General features: G+C 40.1%; 1 protein-coding gene across 1 annotated transcript in view; it reads left to right on the plus strand.

Annotated features, from left to right (window-relative positions):
- The first annotated feature begins 1,030 nt into the window (after positions 1–1,030).
- APBA1 (amyloid beta precursor protein binding family A member 1) overlaps positions 1,031–23,583 on the plus strand; it is a 148,608-nt gene continuing 126,055 nt past the window's right edge. The window contains exons 1-3 of the mRNA XM_043547160.1: positions 1,031–1,102; positions 3,822–3,968; positions 10,909–11,418. The gene's annotated coding sequence lies outside the window, so the exon portion shown is untranslated. The remainder of the gene's footprint in view (positions 1,103–3,821; positions 3,969–10,908; positions 11,419–23,583) is intronic.

Consider the following 23,583-nt stretch of genomic DNA (forward strand, 5'->3'; position numbering starts at 1 on the left):
GCTGCCCACAAGATGAATCTTTGCACATTTTTATTTGCATGACAGCCTTGGCTGAAGAAAGTCTCTAACACTTAAAGGTTAAAGTGTCAAATGATTTATGACATTATTTTTCAATTAGCCTTTTCATGGCATTAGTTATATATTAGAACAGTTAATGTCAAATATTCCGTGCTTATTCAGTCAGTGGCATTTCACTACTTCGCATTAAATATGTGTGCAGAGTATAATCCATGGGTACTCAGATGCTTTCAATATAGGCCTGAAGGACACTTTTTATTTTCATGAAAACCTATATATGGAAAATCAAAATATTTTTCCTCATCTTCCCCCCGCCCCCCTTATACATACTTCAATATTATTCCTATAGGCCCACATCCCAGCACCCTTATAATAACACATCACAGAAGCTACCACAAATACCAACATGTACCTCTAGCTAAAATCTTGTGCTGTACATACAACAAACATTTAACAGCAGGTTATGGCCCTTGATTATCCTCAACATTTTTTAAAAAGAAAACAACTGTTTTGCTCATACCTTGTTTTTCTTGTCTATATTGCCTGCAGCACACTAATAAATCTTTTAAATATCTGTAAACATGTCTGTCCCTGTTGTCTTATTTAACTGCTTAGAGAGAGGAAAATGTAGTTGTTTTGTTGAGAATTTTTTAAAAACAGTATGTGTGTGTGTGTGTCTATGTATCAACTTACATATAGAGATGTTCTGTGCACCCACAAATTAAAAAGAGATCTATACAGAATGGGTCTGTCATCATCTCCTGGTGTGGTCTTTCAAGGGGTCTCTGCTTCTCCTGACTGGTCATCCTTAGTTTGTTCTCAGCCAGGGCATGTCCTAAGCCCTCACTTCCAATTGGGTCTATCAATTTTAGGATTTGCAGTCTGCTTCAGTTGCCTGGCTGTTTTCTTGGAGGCAGCTTGGTTCAAACTGTCACTTCTTTGCTTCCTTCTCTGTACTCTCCCCTGTATAGCAGGCCTTGTAGACTTGGAGGCTACAGGATCCCCACCCGAGAGGGTCCTTGGGGAGAGATGGGTCATGGCCCGGCTCTATCCACTGACAACTCTCAGAAAGAAAGAAACCAAGGTATTGGAGAATTACCCCATCAGCCATGCAGATGTCAGAGGCAAGTCAGCAGCAACACCTCACAATCAACAGTGAAACAGCCTCTGATAGAGCTAATAAAATGAGCCTGGACACCTGACCTTGGCGTGATGGTGGGGAGATCTACCACCAAGGAAGTGTTGTATTTAATTTAGATGGAATACATGGGCCCAGGAAGTTAACAGTGTTAATATAAACCAGTCACTGTCCAACATTTAACAGTGTTAAACAAGGTTCACAAAAAGAAAAGGAGTACTTGTGGCACAGTACAGACTAACGGATACAGACTAACAGGGCTGCTACTCTGAAACAAGGTTCAGGGTTTGGTATACAGAGACTTCAACTTGTTACTACCCTGGCAAACACCATTGAAAATCCTTTTATCTGTTGTGACAGGGTCAGGCCAGGTGGCTACAGGAGAGTGATAGAAGGTAGATATATTAGCCCCAGACTAAGCAGGTCCCTTTTCACTGATTAAGATAATGGATTGTTCCAGAACAATCAGGAAGTTGCTGGAACCAATTAAGGCAGGATAATTAGGACACCTGAAGCCAATTAAGAAGCTACTAGACTCAATTAGGACAGGAAGGCTAATCAGGAGACCTGGTTTTAAAAAGGACCTCACTTCAGTTAGTGAGATGTGTTCGAGGAGCTGGGAGCAATAGGCGTGCAAGATGCTGAGAGTGAGAAGGCGTACTGCTGGAGGACTGAGAAGTACAAGCGTTATCAGACATCAGGAAGAAGGTCCTGTGGTGAGGATAAAGAAGGTGTTGAGAGGAGGCCATGGGGAATTAGCCCAGGGAATTGTAGCTGCATGCAGCTGTTACAGGAGATACTGTAGACTGATGCAATCCAGCCCAGATGCAATCTGGGCTGGAACCCGGAGTAGAGCGTGGGCCCAGGTTCCCCTCCATTCCCCCTAACTCCCTATTTGATATGAGGAGTTGACCTGGACTGTGGATCCCACCAGAGGGGAAGGTCTCTGGCCTGTCCCCCGACTGATTTGGTGGGCCAGCAGAGACTGCGGGGATTGTGCTCCTCCATTTCCCCATGCTGGCCAGTGATGAGGTTAGCTGAGTGAACGGCAGATTTGTGCCATTAACAAAAGGAGCCAAACTGAGGACTGCCATGAACCTCTGAGGCGAGGAAATTTGCCAGAAAGCGCAGAACCCACCAAGGCAGAGGAGGAACTTTGTCACACTAGTTATGAGAGAAACAGGAAAGAACGAAAAAAATGGTTAAAGCACTGAAGTGTAAAGTAAGGTTTCCATTTAATAATATACCTTACTCCCTTTCCCTTTAGCTGGAGAGAATTTTTAGAAGGTCCCCACCCCCCAAGTTTGACAGTCTTTTAGATGGTATTAAAAATGGTAGTAAATGTCCTTTTGGGGGTGGGGAGGGGGAGAAAGAGAAGTTAGTTGAGATGGGCTGGACTGTTTTGTTAAAGTCCACTCCCATTTCCTAAGAAGACAAAATAAGACAACACACACAAAAGGGGGAGAGAAAAGAACTGCAAAGACAGAAAATGTAGCTTCTTTTTCTGATGGTGACGCTCACTCCAGTGGTCAATTTTTCCCCCAAACTCTCTTTTTTAAGGATCCCAAAAGGGAGTGATGTGTCGAATAGCCCATTCTCTTATTATTTTGTCTTCCAATTAGGCCTAGTTTCCGAAACACCAATTGTGGGTCCACACCTTTCTTGTTTACCAAGCATGTTCTTCACGCAGTCATTGAGTTGTATCAGCAGGTCTTTTTGTTTGGACTAATTCAGTTGTTCTGTCACCCTTTCATGCCTTATGTTATGAACATCTTATGAACTTTCACATACTTTTTACAGTTGAGCTCACAATTAGAGTAAATCTGTAGGCCCAATTATTACAACAGAAGTTAGTGCAATTTCCATGCCATCCCAAGACCTAAAACCAGACTACTGGCAAACTAGGAAATCAGAGAAATTCAAATTAAACTGTTTGTCTTCCAACCACCAAACATTGACATTATGCTGAAAGAAAAGTTTCAAGGAGAAGTAGTAATTGGTTAGGTCATTTATTGTCAAACAACAAGGACCTAATGATTGCTTGTCAGAAGGGGGCCGACATTTTGCTTTCCTACAGAGAGGCTTGCAGTCATCAGGGGCAAGGCATTTTGCAGGTCATAGCCTATAGCACTCCCTAGTAAAACTCCAACAATGAAGGCAGCCAACCAGATACAGAGGTGGAGTTTAAACCCACTCACAGTCACTTAGACCCCTTGATGTTAGATCTACTTACAATCACTCTTTCCATGTGTAAGGGGATCTGTCAGAGTAACTTAAACACTGAGAAGTTAGAAGAAAAGGTAAGTTAAAGTACCACCCACCCAACTTTAACTTACCCCATTTTACCTTTCCTTCTAGCTCCTTGGTATGTAAGTTACACTAACTTAGACAACTGTATGTGGTCCTAGAGCAGGTGTCAGTAAGTTTAAGCAGGGCATAGTAAGCATAAGAGGACATTCTCATCTTAGGCACCATCTCTGAATTAATTTAGCCCAGTAAGTTCACCCTCCTGTTCAGACAACACTGCTCCCAATAAAAGCCGCCAAAATGGTCTGGATCTAGCTAATGTTATTTACAAAATAGTGTAGGTGGCAAATTTAACAAAGGGATAAGTACTTGAATGTGATCCTGAAAGGAGATATTTTGGGCTTACTGCTTTGTTCAGAATACCAGAACAGTCCTTCTGGGTGTTATCATCGAGGAGAAATAACTCTTGTTGCCTCTACCGCAGCTAGAGGTCTTTGGGAATTTATGAGGTCTTTGGGAATTCAGGAGGGAATTTGAAGCACGATACAAGGGATGCTTATATAAGGTAAGCGCTATTGTTTTTTTGTTTTTGTTTGTTTGTTTTAGAAACAAACGTAGACAATACTTTGGTTAATTCAGCAATTCCATTTAAAGGAAAACTGTCAATTTGAAATATAGTCATGTAGCAGAATTTTTTTTTTTAAATTACTGCTCCTGCCATTGATTTCCCTGCTCCCAATTTTTGTGGTTTTACAATTAAATTTTATTTTTTACAAATGGTTTTCTATCCCCTGTTGCTGTGTGAAAGACACAAACAACTGGGGAAAGAGACATATTCACTATTTAAGAGAAAAAAAATGAACCCATATATACACAAAGGGTTGCCAAATGCATACTAGATTAGGTGTGAATTTTAAGATGACTGTGTCCCTTTAATATACCTCACTACAACTTTGAAAGCTGCCTTCTTTGCCATGCATTGAAATTCAAAGCTGAATTACCCGAGTCCTAAAATACGTCATGAAATTGTGAAGGTGGCAGATTCCTATCTGATTATTCATTCTTTTATTATACTTAAGACATTTACTATTTTTAGTGATTTACTCTTCTTTGTAATTAGATGTAGTGATTAGGATGTATTTTATGTTATATTATGCTGCAATTTTCATTTAATACACTCCAGAGTGCTTCTTCATTGCCAAAATATGTCAATATTGCTATGGATTATGCTAACGTTGTTCAAAATAAAAATGTATTTAAAAGAAAATATTTCTAGCCCTCCAGGCACCATGAATGCTTCAAAGGAAAATTAGGAAAGTTCTTCCCCTTCAAGTTGCTAACACTGTAAATGGACATACTGGCTTGTGCAGGCTTTGGGCAGACAGACTGCAACAACAACAATAAGACAGATGTGAGCTTTCCCATTCTTTTTAATGGAATCCTGCCTGGTGGAAGCCAAGATCTGGGGATCTGCTTGGTGACTTGGGATCAGAATTGGGGTTTTGTGGAAGTCCTGCAGGGGCAGCACATTCAACTCCTTGGGAAAAAGAGCATTTTGTGTTGCTCTCTGGCCAATGCAAGAAGCAACACTAACAGGCTTGAAATGGATTTGGGTTCAGGCTGCTTGATTGAAGAAGGAAGGGTCATCCTAACATGGGACCTTCTGAGGGTGATGGCAGGAGAGGTCAAGAAGAGGGACAGGGAAGAAGTCTGTCAAAAATAAAAAATAAATTCAAATCTTTTGTGGTCTTCTAATGCCAACTTAACTGACAACACCAATTCAATGCTAAATACCATACGCGATACATCCATCTTCTATACTTCTCCAGCGTGTCTGGATACATCTGGCACGATGTCCTAACACATCCCTAATACTGGAAATGACGTTATTGAGCAGAATTCTGTCAGAACTCAAGAACCTTCTGATTAGGGCTGTCAAGCAATTAAAAAAAGTATTTGCGCAATTTTAAAAAAGTAATCGTAGGATTAATCGTGCCGTTAAACAATGATAGAATACCATTTATTTAAATATTTTTGGATGTTTCTACATTTTTCAAATATAATTATTACAACACAGAATACAAAGTGTACAGTGCTCACTTTATATTTTTTATTACAAATATTTGCTCTGTAAAAAACAAAAGAAAGTTTTTTTTCAATTCACCTAATACAAGTACTGTAGTGCAATCTCTTTATCATAAAAGTTGAACTTACAAATGTAGAATTATGTACAAAAAAACCCTGCATTCAAAAATAAAACAATGTAAAACTTTAGAGCCTACAAGTCCAATCAGTCCTACTTCTTGTTCAGTCAATCGCTCAGACAAACAAGATTGTTTATATTTGCAAAAGATAATGCCTGCTTCTTGTTTACAATATCACCTGAAAGTGAGAACAGGTGTTTGCACTGGACTGTTGTAGCCAGTGTTGCAAGATATTTACATGCTAGATGGGCTAAAGATTCATATGTCCCTTCATGCTTCAACCACCATTCCAGAGGATGTGTCCATGCTGATGACAGGTTTTGCTCGATAACAATCTAAAGCAGTGCGGATCAACGCATGTTCATTTTCTTCATCTGAGTCAGATGTCATCAGCAGAAGGTTGATTTTCTTTTATGGTGGTTTGGGTTCTGTAGTTTCTGCATCAGTGTTTCTCTTTTAAGACTTTTGAAAGCATATGCCAAACCTTGTCCCTCTCAGATTTTGGAAGGCAATTCAACTTCTTAAATCTTGGGTCGAGTGCTGTAGCTATTTTTAGAAATTTCACATTGGTATCTTCTTTGCGTTTGTCAGATTTACAGTGAAAGTGTTCTTAAAATGAACAACATGTGCTGGGTCATCATCCAAGACTGCTATAACATGAAATCTATGGCCGAGTGCAGGTAAAACAGCAAGAGACCTACAATTCTCCCCCCAGGAGTTCAGTCACAAATTTAATTAATGCATTATTTTTTTTAATGAGCATCACCAGCATGGAGGCATGTCCTCTGGAACAATGGCCAAAGCATGAAGAGGCATATGAATCTTTAGTCTGGCACGTAAATATCTTGCAACGCCAGCTACAACAGTGCCATGCGAATGCCTGTTCTCATTTTCAGGTGACATTGGAAATAAGAAGCCTGCAGCATTATATCCCATAAATATAAATAAACTTGTTTGTCTTAGCAATTGGCTGAATAAGAAGTAGGACTGAGTGGATTTTTAGGCTCTAAAGTTTTACATTGTTTTGTTTTTGAGTTCAGTTATGTAACAAAAAATATCTACATTTGTAAGTTGCACTTTCACGATAAAGAGATTGCACTACAGTACTTGTATTAGGGGAATTGAAAAATACTATTTCTTTTGTTTATCATTTTTACAGTGCAAATATTTGTAATAAAAATAATATAAAGTGAGCACTGTACACTTTGTTTTCTGTGTTGTAATTGAAATCGATATATTTGAAAATGTAGGAAAAAATCCAAAAATATTTAATAAATTTCAATTGGATTGAAATTCTATTGTTTAACAGGGCAATTAATTGATATTTATTTTTTTATCGTAATTAATTTTTTTGAGTTAACTGAGATTAATTGACAGCCCTACTTCTGAGCAGCAGCCAAAGGCTGAAACACAACGCTAAAACAGTTAGGTGTAGTTTTGGTTTGAGGCCTGGAGGGCTCATTAATAAAACGGCTCTCAGCTCATTGGTCCAATAGCAGAGCTTGGAAAATGTTTCTAGTTCTGAGAGCATTTTTACTAGTATGCCACTAAGCACTTTTGCAACAGTCTTTCCTACACAATTCTAGCAGCAGGCATTTCACAGACCACTTGAGTTGGAGATTAATACTTTATGACATTTGAAAGCTGGAATTCCATATCATTCAGATTGTAGAAAGCATTCATTTCTGTCCCTTGAGCTTATCTGACCTTAAAACTGTGTCTGGCCTACCCTGGTCCCCTCAGTCTATCGGGGCTTGCCACTCTTTGTTTGTTTGTTGATTGGTCCAAGCCCAAAAATAGCAGTGTAACTTTCAATCCCCCCAAACTACCTACAGGTTGCCTATTTGCCAGCTCAGTGGATTTAAGCAGCAAAAAATGCCTGAACTGCCATTTCTAAGGTTTTATCTAGGTTAATGGGTGTATTAGCAGATGTGGAACATAGCCAGATTGAATCCAATTAACACATTTTACAGGGTATAAATTTTTCCGCAAAGAGAAAAGAAACGCTTTCAATTTACTTTTTTCCTCAGTCCCAGCCATTGCAATGCAATTATGCAACATGGGCTGGCATAACAGGCTCCTAAAGGATCACCACAATTTAAAGGGATCCTCTAGTAGGGCAGTGGTAGCAGCTTTTCTACCGCACTCCTTCCCTGTGGCAGGCATGGGGGTGCTCCGGGAGCTGTTATGTTTGCTCTGTGCCACCAGAGGATTAGTATTAGGCATGGCTGGGGAAAAGAGATGTGGCCAGGCTTCCTTACACCTTGACAATTCCTAACTGCCATACTGGTTCCTTGGGGCCACTAGCAGCCAGCATAATATACAATCGCTTCAGGCTGCTGACAGTGACATCAAATGACCAGTTTGGTACACAGCTGGCCTAGGATTTGTGGAATGCAAAGGCTCCTTTGCCTCTGCTGAGCAGTGCATACCTAGGCCATAGCTGGGGATCTGAGTCTTAACGTTAACTGACCGTACAATGTACACACAGTTTTTAAATTGAAGTGCATAGGGCTGCAGCTTTAACCAGTAAAATAACATACAAGTGTTTAAATGAAGGGCACAGTAGCTTAGCATTATTTACAGATCAGGAGTGTCTGAATATTTCAGATTTGTCAAGTGTCTTTATTTGCATTTCTCACCAACTTCCCTGTAAAACAAATTAGGAAGTGGGAGTGCTCAAAGGTGTTAATCTAATGTTCTGCAAAGTTTGCAGATTTCTATTGGCTTTGGTTATATTTACAATTTTTACATACCATTCTGTTCAGTTTAAAGGGACAATATCAATTTACATTTGTCCAGAAAATTAAATTTTGTAGAAGCAAGGCTCTATAAAACTTAAAAAATGCTTTTACATTTAAAAAAACCCTAGTGGAAATATTTTTACATAAGTAAACAAAACCCAAACATTGCTGCATGAAGAACCTGAGCACCTTAAACTAAAATGAAACTGACTATAAACAAAATTGTAGCTGACTTAATGGATTTTCACTGTCCTAATTGAGAGAAATTCAAAAAGTAAGTAAAGGGCATAAACAGTGACAATCAAATTGGAGATATAAAAGATTATTAAATGTGAAATAAGAAGTTGATATTAGTAATGCAGGAAAAAATCTGCTTATTTAAAGCATATTATTTCTCAGCTGAAAATATTAACATTTTTCTCCATATGTCTGCCAGTGATAGCTGGTATTAAAATCTAAGAATAGGGCCAACTAGAATAGAAAACAAACACAATTCTGCAGGAACTACATAGATTTTGTATAGACTCAATCTCTTGCATAGTTGGTAAACTCTTTGGGGTGTCAACTGTCTTTTTATTATGTGTGTATAGCACCTAGCACAATAGGCCCCATACTTCTGATTCTCTAGGTACAATTGTTATGGAAATAATAATAATAATTAATACCACCCCAACCTCAATACTGCTGATGTGGGGTGAGAATCCATTGCAGATTTCTACTGTTAGTGCTCATCATGATAGTTTAAAGTCCAATATTTAGTTTAATTTCATGTAGTAGAATGGGAAGTACTATTTGACACCCCATGTCTCTCCTGTGCACCAAACAAGGGAGAGAGGTGGAGTAACAATAGCAGCAGTGGCATTCTGGCTACACAAGCAAATCTGCAATGCTGTCTCCGGTTCTGCTGTACAGCTGCATGGCTTGAACTGGGTAGGTACAGTACTAACTTGGTTGCCACTACCACTACTTTCTCCTTGCCTTGGTCATACCTAGGGGCCTACAGCACAATGCCAGTGCAGTTTACTGCAGTGCTAGTACTGTCAAGTGAGTGTACCAGCATCTCCTCAGTCTCACAGAAAACCTGAGCCTTACAGGCCCATTCATGTCCTAATTGTGAGAGGAGAGGGAGGCATTTAGAATATGGAGTCTTTTTTTTTTTTTTGGTTGCTATTCAGTCAACACTGAAATGCTGCTTTTCATGCTGGGATCTAAGAATACATTTTGTTTGTTTTTTTGTGAGAATTGAATGGTTTTATTTGATATAACAGTTTAAGCTTTGGGGTCTTACGTGCACACCCTGCCACTGCTGAATAGTGTTAGGTTGTAAGAGCAGAAGACGATGAAGTATACCACCAAATGGCATATCTTTCTTCTGCTCCAACCTGTGCCCCAGTGCCATAAGGAGTTATTCTTTCTCTCTCTATGAGTACATAGAGCTGGTAGACGTCTGCAGGAGGGAGGAAGAGAAAGAAAGAACAGGCACATTAAGTCGATGAGTAAAGACAGCAAGCAAGAGTGAAAAATGAAATGGAAGAAAAAGGGCTCTCTATAGCAGAACGGGAGAAAAGCTGGGACAGCGATAGTCTAACCAGAAAGCACCACAGCACTGTATTCAGGAGGTTTTAGAAGTGTTCTCTGCAAAATTGGACTTTTTGCCTTACTGTACAACATACACATTTGCACTATGCACATTTTACTATACACTTTACATTTGTAGGATACTGTAGTGAACAGACTAGGGTGGACAGGTATAATGGCCATTTACTGGATGGAATCAGAATGGCTCAACTGTGTGTCATAGGCATTGCAATACTACCAATTAACAGAGAGTCTCCATTAATGGTCGATGCGTCGGAGCAGGATAAATGAAGTTCTATTCCTGCCGATGATTAAATTCTGAATTAACATTAGCACAGTAAACTATTATATTCCTAGATAGGTACTGAGTAGTTAATTTACTTTTCTTCCAAGTATCTCAAAGCACTTTACAAACACAACTTAATTATCATAGCTTATGTGGCAGATGGGGAATTATTTATTATTATTATTTTGTACTATGTTTCAAGCATCTTTAAAAATCTCCCTCCTTTAAAAAACGGAAGACTTCTTTTTATAATGAAAGTCTCAGAGACCTACCTGGACATGAAAAAATGAATGCGCATATACCACTCTTCCCACCACTTCCACAATATCAGGCCACATTTATAAACACAATTAAATGTGAGCATACGTGCAAATTGGTACATGTGAATGCAAATAACTAGTGGCGCTTCTTACAAGTAATTGAAGACACATTTACTTGATTTGTGCACCAAACTCAAGCAAGTGTAGGCTCAAATCTAGTTGCGTAATTATTGATGGAGTTTTGGAAAAAAAATTTGAAGCAAATCCGCCCCATAGTTGTAAATTTCCCCCATTCAATTGACATTAGTCTGTAACGCAACCTGGGTTATTGTGGAGAGGGTTTTGGTGGGGAAGAGGTGGAAATTTGGTGTAGGGGGTTGCTGTTGATATGAGCGTGGCTCGCTGCCTATCTTACTCCTATCTCCATCGGCAGCTCCTGTTGAGAGGGGCTGGTGCATGCTTGTGCTGTGGATGAGAGAAGGGGCCTGGTTGCAACACGGATGCAGCTACTGCTTCTCCTCTCGAGGTGCAAGCAGCTGCATGCCCACCCCTGCCGCTGATGCAGGAGGGACTGCTCCCGCGCATCTGCCGCTGACGGAGGAGTAGCCGCTCGCACCCCAGCCTGCCTCCCTCCCGCTCCCTGTCTGGCTGGGCGAGCCCGAGCCTCCGCCTGTCCGCCGGGCAGTCATCACGCCGGGGGGAGGCGGGGCAGGGGCGGAGCAGCAGCAGGATGGGGCTGGCCCCGGCGCTGCGTGCCGGTGCCTGCAGAGCTGGAGGGAGCAGCGGCAGGAGGAGCGAGGAGGAGGAAGATGGTGGAGCTGGAGGTAGGAGCCGCTGAAGTGAACGCTCGTCCCCCGGCTGCCTGCCCGGCTCCCCGCCCGGCTCCCCGGGCTCCGCTGCACCGCGCTGCCTGCTGAAGGGGCCTGCGCAGACTCCAGCCAAGGTAAAGGGGCTGCTCCCAGCCAGCGGTGGGAGGGGGATGCTGGGGCTGGGCTGAAGTGAGGGGAAATAAAGGAAGGGGCAGAAATCCGGCTGGCCCCAAAGGAATTTGCATTTGGTGCTGAGGGCAGGTGCTGAGGCCGCCTGCGGATGAGGGCTCGCTTAGAAGCCTGGCTGCAGGAGGGCCTGGCGGGCTGCACAGGGCTCAGCGTGTGTGTGGGGAGCAGGGGATGTGAGCTAACCTGGGTGAGATAGACAGGGGGCTATGGCATGATTCTTCCCCTCCCCCCGGGATCTGCTGGCAGCTGAGGATGCTGCGACTGAAAAAATGAGGTGGTGGCAGCCGCCAGCATCAGAAATGCACAAGTGGTGTGGCAGGCACTTGCTGTCTGCACCATGCACCAGGGGGAGTGGGGTGGGGGGAGGGGAGACAGCAGGTTTTAGGAGTGTGTGTGTGTGTGTGAGAGAGAGAAAGTGTCAGAGAGAGCAAGTGAGGTTTGCATGTCTCCCTAAACTGCAATGAAAGCTACACAGATATATTAATGCCCTGGGGGCCAGGTCTTGCTGCAAACAGTGTCAATAACAGTAATAATTATAAGTGGGTTTTTTTGTGTGTGTGAGGGGAATGTATTGCTCTATGAACCCTTTTATGTTGGTGTGTGTTGTTACTGGAGCTACTAGATTACTTTCCTTTGATTGAGAGTGTGGGAAAAGATGGGGGCGGGGGCAGAGGAGCCGGTAGCAACTGAACGGGCAGCACATGGTCCTGGCAGAACAGTGGGTGAAGATGACATCTCCTCCTGCAGAAGGTGCTGCTGGTCTCCTCCTCACTGCTCCTGCTTTGTAAGGAGTTTCCAGGAATAGGAGATTGAGACCATCCCTGGTGCATCCCAGGGTCTGACATATGCCTCTCTAGCTTTCTGTGTCCGAAATGGGATGGGGATGACAAACTGGTATTGTTGAATACCACTTTTAGGGAGCAGAACCCTCTTGATCTGTTCTTGTCCTAAGCAGTATCTTCATAGATCCTGGTGCAGTCAGGCTGTGGCTTGGTTAAATCACACTCTCAGTCATCGCAGATCTATATCTGTATCTTTCACCTTCTTTCTGGGAAGCTTGGTTTTGCCAGTAGCAGTTCACTGAGGCTTGTTTTGGTGTCGTCATGTGGAAATCTGCATTTGGGTAGGATACTGGGGACTTAGGCCTGAGCTTCCAGAAAAATGACCTGCCTTTCTACTTCTTGTGGTTTTATTAGAATGGGGGATTTCAGCTTGCTATAACGTGAACTACAGATCTTTAAGATTGTCATAACGGCCCATGAACTAAAGCAATGGTGCAGAAAATGGACTGAAGGCATTGATGTTTGCCTGGCTCTGCATATATTAAGGATGAGCTAACAAGGGGGTGTGGGACAAATGAGACATGTCATTAAATTCTACCCTCGTTGCACATTACTTTATACCAGGTGATGAGAACACATACTACTATAAGTATTTTAATACCTCTTTGTTAACATGTTTCATACAGTCTCAATTAACATGCTTTTGAAAATATTCCAGTCACAATACTTTAAATTCCACTGCATTGCTGTCAAAATCTGAACTGTGTCCCCCTATCTTTGCAGCCTGTGGCTGTCGTACCTCCAGAAACAAATACACAACAGATTGTCATCATCAGTGTTTGAGAAATAAAGGGTAAATCTTTTTATAGATATCCAAAAGTGAGGGTCATTTGTACTTTTCACTTAAATCTGACAGTCAGTTTAGAAACTCTGGGTGTCAGAAATCTGCTTATTATCATTTTGTATTTCATTAATTTCCAGTGCTTCAGATCAGGCTTTCTCTGCCCAGTCAATCCATAGCATAACTTTTATTTTTCCTCTTCTACGCTTCTTTTATTCTGATTTGGAATTTGTTTCAAATGTCACTTTGTGTAATTATCAAAGATTTAGGGATACATTTTATATAGATGCCATCTTTTAAATGTTGGGTCTGTGTTCTTATGCTAGTTCTGTGGAATTATTGTCTAAAACTATAATCTAAAAAATAGTCATTATTTTTCCCCTTTCTGAAGCTCTTCTTTGCCACTTAAGAGCAACCTGTCTATTTTTTTTAAAGCATTGTTTACCAACCAACTAGTGTGTGTGTATGTGTATGTATGCTGAGAAGTTACATTTCTAGTAACTGAAATGAAGGAATATGGGAAATCATACAAATGCAATAAATAAAGCATTTTTCATTCATTTTGAGTTTTTAAAATTCATTTCTAATTAGCAAGTATAAAGTATACTGAGAACTTGGTTGAAAGAAAGAAGAGCAGCATTGTGTTTACTGGAAAAAAAAGCATGAAGTAAGGAAGCTGTGAGTCTGAATTGATTTGGTAAGTAATGGGTAGGCAAGGCTAGTGGTAAATCCTGTAATTCACTGGCCTGAGTTATTGTCCCTTTTTTTTGATTGTAGCTTGCAGCAGTACATTTATTTTGCAATAATGTGCTGTCTTCGCTTAAAATAGAAGTAATGCCATTCTGACTATTATTCCATTTTCTAGCAGATGCAAAGGCCAGCCTTTTAGAAGGCTGTTAAAGAAGAAATATCCATAAATTGACGCTTTGGTTATACAGTGAAAGAATGCCGGGAGAAGTAGATTTTATTGCAAGGTGCTGGTTAGCTAGGAATGAGAGCTGTTTTGAGAGGGGAGGAGAAGGAGAAGCAGAAATCCTTTTTTAGGCTTCCTTCTTTCTGTTTCATAATTACTTAACTTAAAACCAATTCCACTGTATTCTGTACTTAGTGACTTCCCCCCCAGATATCTAGCTATAATGGGTTTTGTAATTCATGTTTCAGGAGGATGTGGGGGAGATCTGTTTAATGTATTTGTTTTTAAAATGGTCTCAGGATGTATTTTCGCTATAGATTAATAGCTCTGAAGGAGCCATTATGTTCTATGACACTTGATGCAATGGTGTAATGTGGTCAGGTTGTGTTTGAAATTGCTAGAATCCCTGGAACCAAAGGTGAAAAAGACCGGCGTGTTCAGTTCAGTGCTTCATTCTTCTGAGATAGATAAATTGAATTACATGTAGTTCACAGTGAATGCATCTTTAGGATGAAACCTTAAAAATGGTGGTCTTGTGTGCTCTATGTGGATATTAAAGATTCCATAACACTCTCAGCAAGAGAATGTTTGTTTATTCCTTGGTCTCCTTGGCTAAAATATGTGGGGACCTGATTGAAAACTATGAGAAACCCAGAGTCTGATTTAGCTCTATGTGGTGTTAGTTAATTCAGGGCTCTTTGACTTCAATGGGAAAAGGAGTAGACTTTTGATTTTTCTGATGTCGGCTCTAATACATGTCTGTAGCATAAAATAATATTTACCATAAAACCCACAACAAACTTGAAAAAGTTTTTGGTCAGCTTGAAAAATTACACTTCTGTTCGAAAATTTTTTACCTATTGTTGTTAAAAGTAATACCTAATAGTACTAGAACTGAAAGGGATGAGAGGAGAAAACTATTTCTCATCTTTTTTGTGTATTTGACAGCGTTTTATGTAAACTCAGTTTCACTGTTTTAGTTTTCCCTTGTGTCTGAGTGGGTCTTTAACACAGCAACAGGACAGATATAATCAGGAAACTATGATTGTAAAACTACAAAAGTTAGCAGGAGGCAGTGCACCCTACTAAGTTCACTGTGGTACTGTGTAAGTTTGAGGACAGGTTTAGAACCTGAAACTAATTCTGAATTTTTTAAAATGATTATAGATTTCAAGTTCATAGTGTGTCTTCAAAATGACAAAACCAAGGAAAATCAAAATGAAATCTGAAGCTTTCAACTCACATCTTTACACCCAGGTATCGCAGGTCAGATTCTCCTTCTCTTATGCATATTTTATAGTGGACTAACTCCATTGATTTTAATAGAGTTAACCCAGAGTAAATCAAGAGTAAGTGAGATGGGAACCAGGCCCTACTATGTGTATCCAAACAATGGATGATCATATATATCCTATGTACTGAAGTATGTAGGGTCAGTATTATGGTAGTTAGTTAAGAGAGATTTAACTCTGACTCCTAGCTACTTTGGATTTAAGTTAGACTGTTAATGTTATAGGAGCATATTTTTGTGGTAGTGGTTTTATTGTACAAAAGTTGCCAGTCTTTTAATTAATATGAGGTTTGTAGGCTACTGTCTGTTCATTCACTTCCAAAGTGGAATAAAATAGATTGTGTGTGATGCAGATGGTATTGGGGTTAGGAGTGTTCAAAAACAAAAGATTGATTAATCTTGCTTCATAGTATTGATCGATTTGATGAACCAGCAGCTAAGAGCAGTGTAACAGTATTTGTCTATTTTCACTGTGAGAAATTATGCTCATACAAGGCTGCATGTTTGTTATTTTTACTGGAAGGGCCTGGGGAAGTGTCCTTGTGTGCTGCTTCTAAAATGGAAATTAAGGATTTTCCTTTTGCATTTTCCATGAGTAATTCATATGGAGACTTGCATGATGGTGATGGCATTTCTCCTAATTCTAAAACAACCTTCCTATATTTTACTGAAGTTGAAACAAGGACAAATATCATTATAGAGTCATAGAAATGAGGGATGGAAAAAGACATTGTAGATCACATAGTGTATCTTGCTACCAATATAAGATTGTTCCCTACAGTACATTTTCCAGTGCTTTATCTAGTCTGGTTTTGAATGTCTTGAGTCAAAGGGCTTTCCCCACTTCTGTTTGACTGTGGCTAACTCTTCCAACAGATCTAACTTAATTCAGAAAGGAAACTGATCAGAAGGGACAAGATAAAAATATATAAAATAAATGATAGAATGTTCTTTCTGTCTCATAACAAAAGCACATGGAGACATTCAGTGAGATTAAAAGGTGGTAAATTTATAACTGATAAAAAGAAATAATTTTACCCACAATGCATATTTGAACTGTTGCACTCGTTGCAGGACGTCATTGAGATGCAAAACTTAGAAGGATTCAAAAAGAGGATTGAACATCAATATGGATGACAAGAGTATCCAGAGCTAGTGGTTACATACATTTTGGCAGAGATACTAAATCTCCTGCTTCAGAGCTTAATCCTTAATGCTTAAAGACTGGTTTAGGAAGAGTTTTCAGGTGGGGAGCACATTATTTCACATCTGCCTAATGGGATTTCTTGCACCTTCAGCTGAATCATTGGCTGCTAGGCAGTGTCAGAGACAGGATAGTGCAACAGATGGACTGTGAATCAGATCCAGTCTTGGAGTCCTAAGTGATCCTTCTCCTACTTTCACATCATTACTCTGCCCAAATAGTAGTGGCTACCTGAAGGTTGAGCCACCGGAAGATTAGTGATGGTGGTTAGCCTTGCACCCACTGCTGTCTGAAGAGCCAGAGCCACCCCCATCTCTCTAAGGTGAGCAGAGCTGCTGTGGGAAGGGCTGCCCCATCTGGATATCTCCTGGTCCTGCAATAGATGTGTCCTGCTTTAGGGCAGTCTGCTCTTCATGGGCTCCAGGCTGATGTGATGACATTACTAGGATATAATCACATTAGCTCCATAGCCAGGAACTCTATACACCAACCCTGCTTTCAAGTACTTGTAGGTAGCTGTCATGTCCCTGACCCTCCCCATGTTGTCCTTGGTTCCTTGTTTACCTGTTAGGAATGTTTGCTCATAGGTACAGCTAGTCAAAAAAGAGAAAAGGAAGAAAAATATCACTGAAATTTTAGAATGAACAAAAAAAAAAATGTTTTTTCAATTTATTTTGATGAAATATACTTTTTTTTTTTTTTTAAACCAGGTCTGCTGTTTCATTTGTAAGGTTGTTGGGGGCAGGTACTCTTTCATACTGTGTGTTTGTATAATGCCTGATGCAAAGTGGCCCTGATCTCAGATAGGACCTGAGGTGCAACAGCTATATGAATAATAATCAGTCCTCCTTAGACCAACTAACTGGAATAACAGAAGGATTTTAAAATCAATTAACAGCAATATATAAAAGAGCTCAAAAAACAATAGATGCCTGCCTACAATACATGGAAAACCCAAATTCAACTACTTAGCTTTTGTGTAGATATGAATAAAAGGAGCATTTTACATTTTTAACACGTTTTAAAACCCTAGGGTAGGAAAGCCAAGTTTTATTTTAACATGTGTTATCTGGTCAAGGTGAGCCCTAGCAGGAGGAAACACAACTCACACTGTCTACACTAGGCTGTTAACACTTTTTTGCTAATACATTTTTAAAATGCACCTTTTATCCTAGTCTGGATAAACCCTTTGAAGATAAAGGTGAATATAATGAAAATAGAAGACATGCTCAGGGCATGGCTACACTTGCAGATGTAGAGCGCTTTGAGTTAAACCAGCCTTCGTAGAGCGCAGTAGGGAAAGCGCTGCAGTCTGTCCACACTGACAGTTTCAAGCGCACTGCCGTGGCCACATTTGCGGCACTTGCAGCAGCATTGGGAGCAGTGCATTATGGGCAGCTATCCTAGCATGCAAGTGACTGCAACGTGGTTGTCAAATGGGGGGTGGGTGGGGTGGAGTGTGACAGGGAGTGTGTTGTGTGTATGTGGGGGGAGAGAGAGTGGGTTTTTGGGGGGCTGAGAGCATTCAGCATGCTGTCTTGTAAGTTCAGACAGCAGCAGACCCCACCTCCCCCCCCACGCCCCCCTCTCTCACACACAGCATTCCACACTAATGGTTGCTTTGTCTCGGGGCAGATAAGCAGCCAGTTGTCAGAAATGGAGCTTTCAAACGGCATATCTACATTCCTACAGCGAGTTCAAAACAATGAGAAGAGTGGCCACTTGACTTAAGGGGTTATGGGACGTTTCTGGAGGCTGATCGGAGCGCACTAATGCAACACCTCGTTCACACTGATGCCGCGGCGCTCCAGTGGGGGCGCAGCAAATGTTATTCCACTCACCGAGGTGGAATACCAGCAGCACTGTAGCCATGGAGTCAGAGCGCTCTATGTGCCTTGCCAGTGTGGACGGGTAGAGAGCTAGTGCGCCTGGGGCTCCTTTATTACTCTGTAACTCACAAGTGTAGCCAAGCCCTCAGTATACAGGACTTCTGAGCCTCATTGAAGGAACGGAAAACCCCAAACCAGTGATCTGCTTTTTCTGAATGGATTCCAAAACAACAAGTAAAAGCTTTAAAAATATAGCCCAGAAAGTGCTAAATGTGGCTGTGAGAGGTGGCCCTCACCTCTGACCTATAATTATCAGCCTACAAAACTTTAAAGTTAAGCCATCTATTTTACAGACTGCCAGGGGGAAAGAAACAAAAAGCTTACTTACTCAAAAGGAAAAAGCTAACATTTCCCCAGGATTTTTATCACATAAGAACAGCCATACTGGGTCAGACCAAAGGTCCATCTAGCCCAGTATCCTGTCTTCTGACAGTGCCAATGCCAGGTGCTTCAGAGGGAATGAACAGAACAGGTAATCATCAAGTGATCCATCCCTTGTTGCCAAATCCCAGCTTCTGGCAAATCCCTTCTTAAACTAATGGGATGACTTCATTCAGAACACAGAAAAAGGTACTCGGGGTATTAGATTTATTACCTTAGTCTCAGTAACCCTCATGATGATTCAAAGAAACATCAACTTTCATGTTTAAAAACCCTGAAGAAGTTTTGAATTTTGCAAGAACTTAAGAGCAGAAAAATTCAGTTAAAAAAAGTCTTTGGGCAACTTCTTGTATTAAATTAATGCTGGTATGAAATTAAAATTACAATGCTATTTGTTAAATGAAGGATTTAAGCAGTTAATCCTTCTTATTAGTTATATGGTATATGCTTAGCTTCAGTGATTACATTTTAATTAATAGGGAACTTCTCTGGTAATATTTGTATGAGTACCTAACTTTTTATGGTCCTGACCTGAGAGGAGCCTACGCTGTCCATATAGCCTATGTACTGAATAAGGTGATCTATACAAAATACCACTTATATCCTTTTCACGTAGATAGAACTCAGTGAACATTTTTAATATCCTGTACTTTCATTATGGTCCTGATGTTCCCTACTATTGATCTTTCTACCTGACTAAAACTGCTAAGTAGGGCTAAACTCAGATTTCTGCTCTCACTCAAGGACATGGCTTGCCTTGCTGATAATGCCTAACCTTTAAAAGGTTCCAGTGACATAATTCAGATTTTTTTTTCATGGTTAATTTTATTTAATGTTAAACAAAGTGAGCACATTTCATAGGTCTTGAAAAACTTCCTTTCCAAGAAATATACTAAGAATATGGGAAAAGAAGAGAGGAAGAGAGCTGTCTTTTAGCTTGCTTCATTTTATTATTGACAATCGGCTGGGAACTACTAAGAGAGTATTACTGTATATTTAATAATGTTGGTTCAATTATAGTTTTAATGCCTGGACTCCTGTTCTGTCCTTAACCATGACCTTATAATAAGCAGTCTTCTTACTTTACCCTCAGCAGGGTAGTGTATACAGTTTTAATGTGTGAAAAACATTAAATTTAGACTTTTTTTCATTTAATCATTCAGGTGGCAAAATACCGGTTACTCAGCAGTTTAACTGTGGGATGGGAATCTAAGAAATTCTTATCTTTACATTTCCTCCTAAAGACTGAGTGGGACTGGGACATGTATTTGCTGCATACTATGCCACCTGATGTATTATTATGGCTACTTCCCTTCACCAACTCGTTCTCATTGGAATGGTTACCTCATTGTAGGTGAGAAGGGACATTATCTCTATGCCCTTCCTGCATATCTTGATTTTCTGTCAGATTTATTCACTAATAAATCTTATCTAATACACAATGAATTCTGTCTTAAAGGAGATTTTAGTGCTGTGTTAAAGCCCAAATTAGATAAAGTATCCACACATTTTGGATAATATTAAGCAATATTTTGAATTAAGTGACAGTGGGGAAGTTGCCACGCAGTTGTAGTAGAAAGTGTGCATTAGAGGAATGAAAACTATCCGAAATAGCCCTTCTAGCAGAGCAGGCATCTTTCAAAAGGAAATTGAAATCTCTGCAGCAAAAAAATGATCAGTGGTACTTCCCAATAAAATAAAGCTCAAACTGAAGAAATTCAGTTGCATAATGACAACATTATTGCCTTTAGGGAACAATCTGCTGTCATACACCCCAGGTTTTTTTTTTAAATTTTTTTGGAGGGGAAAAAAATGTCCTGGCCATTGTATTTGTAGTAGTAAAGGAATATAAGATAAGAACTGACTTTAAAAAAAAGCTACAATAGATGCTTTCACAACTCAGGACAACTGCATCTGTATTCACCCTCTATATTCCAGCAAGGACACCCAGCCTAGGCTCCAGGCTCTTCAGCTGTCACCTCTTTTGGGTGGAGACACACGTCTCTCTACCTTCTGCCTGGGGTATTTCCAGACTGAACAATTCCCTGCTTTTACTGTGTTATTCCCCGGCAAAAGACAGACTGTCCTAAACTGGCCTTTTTGCTTCTCCCCTCAAAAGACAGTGCCAGCGGTAAGTCACCACACAACTCTTTCTAAGCAAACACATTTATTCTTAAGGTGAAAGCATTACAGAGGAAAACTTATTAAAACAATAAAAGAGCCTACGTCCATGTTAATAAGCTTACCAGAGATCACCCAAACTCCAGTAGGAGTTCTGGTTGGTGATTAGTCCTTCAAACCACACAAAGGATTTTATTCTGTGATCACAAGTTCATCACCGCTTCAGCTCGGAACCAGCATGCAAGTCCTATGAAGCCTCAATGGGCCAAAAACTTCCAACTCCTCCCTAAGAATTGGGGCCCCCTTTTCCCCCAGAGGTTTTGTCTTTTTGCTGGATCAGAAGGAAGGCCCTGAGTCAGTTTTAACTCAGGCTGTTTAACCAAAAATCCATTCTTTGTCTGTTCCTTAGTGAATTTGGTTTAAAACAGTATATGGAAGTCTTGCTGGAAGTGGCGGTAGCTCTCCGGAGGTGTAACAACTTGAGTGAATGGGCCTAATCACCCCTCGCTGTTCTTAGTTCCTGGAGGGCTGTGGTCCCACTCCTCCATGGAAATACATACAATCCCTCAAAAACATTGGTATTTTTGTACAATGAGCTCCTAAAATACTTCACTCAATAAGGTTTGTCCAGGATATCGTTATGTGTGTCAAATGCATTTTTTAAAGTTGTATTATATACAGATGAATTCCTACTGTAACACAAATACACAGTTCTTAGGATAACTTAAAAATCTTGCTGACTATAGAAGGACAAAAGTACAGTTTGAAGTAGAGATATCAACAGATGAAATTTAAAATGCTATAAGAAACCTTCCAGATGGCAAATCTCCAGGACCAAAGTGGTTTTCTCAGTGAGTTGTGTAAATCTTTACACTATAAACTAGTGAATTGAATACTTTACATGCTCCATCATTCCCTTGAACAGAGAAAATTGTCCATTTCCTGTTTGGAAGCCATTGGAAAATTCAGAAGACTGTAGATACAACCAGGTCAGAAGAGGTGCCCCTAGGCACCCATCAGACAAGAGACTTTTTTAAAATTTCCCATGCTTGTGGTTCCCAGTAGCATTCAAATATCTGGGGTACAAATGTTGCCTAGTTTACCTAAAGTAGTAATGCTAAATTCGCATCCCCTTAGTACATCAGTACAAAAATATTACAATTTAAGTGACTTGCTGTAAAGTCATTTACCCTTAGTTTGAACAGCGTGAAAGAAACAAGTGAATTTTACTGAGTTTATGGAAAGAGGGAATATACTGCTTATGGAGAAAAGATAAATAGTACAAAGAAGAGACTTCTCTAGACAATTGCATTAGCAACTTAGTTATGCTGCAAAAAGAAAAGGAGTACTTGTGGCACCTTAGAGACTAACAAATTTATTTGAGCATAATACCTTTTCCACTGACTGCATCTGATGAAGTGAGCTGTAGCTCATGAAAGCTTATGCTCAAATAAATTTGTTAGTCTCTAAGGTGCCACATGTACTCTTTTTCTTTTTGCGAATACAGACTAACACGGCTGCTACTCTGAAACCTGCCATTAGTTATGTTGGTTTCCCAGGGGCTTTCCATTAGTGTCACCAAGTGAAGAAGAGGCAAAGCACCAATGTAGTTTGGTGGGAAGAAAATTAGGCTTCGGGGTTTATCAGTCCAGCTACAGTATTTTGCAGATTCTGTGGAGGGGAATCCTATCAAAAAAACATATTTTTTGTGGTGTATCTCTTTATTTACTTTCTTTTCAAGAAAGTAAGCAGGTAGAACCCAGAGAATTTGACTTTACTAATGGGTAAAACATCAGTGACCTTTCAAGGCTTTGTATGTGTTTCTGCAGTACTTACCGATAGCATTGCAACTAGAATGTTTACATTCAGATGGAATAAAACACTGATGTGGGTCCCTCACTTGGTCAGTGCTATTGAAGATCATTTGTGTTCAGGGTATTTACTGAAGGAAAGAAAAGAGTGAGACTGAAAAAAGGAGTAGGCTATTGAAAATTAAACCTTATTTTGTCTAAGTCCCATTATACAAAATTTCTGTGTTCATCCCGGTAAAAAGACCAAGTGTTTTGGCAATGCAGTAATTTTAAATATTAGGTCAAAGGTCATTATCTTTCAGACATTGAAACCTTTCCCCCAATTTTTAGTACAAATAACCAGAAGAGTGTCTGTGCTCTGATAACCGTGCTTAGTTTTGAGCATAGGTATTGCCACTCTGGGACCTGCCTCTATTAATCCAACCCTGCTCTCCAAGTTAAAATATAAAAATTACGTGGAAATGGGGCTAGGAGAAACGTCATGTCCCCTTGTGTAATCAACCCCCTCCATCTGTTCCTTTTGGTTGCCATAGTGGTGTTCTGGTAAACTACTACCTCCCACACTTGCTGCTATTTATCATTAGGCTTGGAAGGATTCGATTTATTTATTTATTTTTAATCCATGATAATAGAAAAGTACAAGTAGTAAAAGTAAGAAAAATGCTGTCTGAGAACTTACGAGTTAGATGTAACGTTATTTACTTTGTATATTTTGACATGACAATTTCTTCCTTAATGGTTATAATGATTTAACTTTTTAAATCTCAATATCTGCTGTCATTAAATAATTGTTTGACCCCGTGTAATTTCCTGCAATTGTGAAAATGTAATAGTTTATTCTTAAGCATTTTTATCAATCTGTCAAATATAAAAAAAA

Source organism: Chelonia mydas, chromosome 5 (genome assembly GCF_015237465.2).
Source record: "Chelonia mydas isolate rCheMyd1 chromosome 5, rCheMyd1.pri.v2, whole genome shotgun sequence".
In the NCBI taxonomy this organism is placed as follows: Eukaryota; Metazoa; Chordata; order Testudines; family Cheloniidae; genus Chelonia; species Chelonia mydas.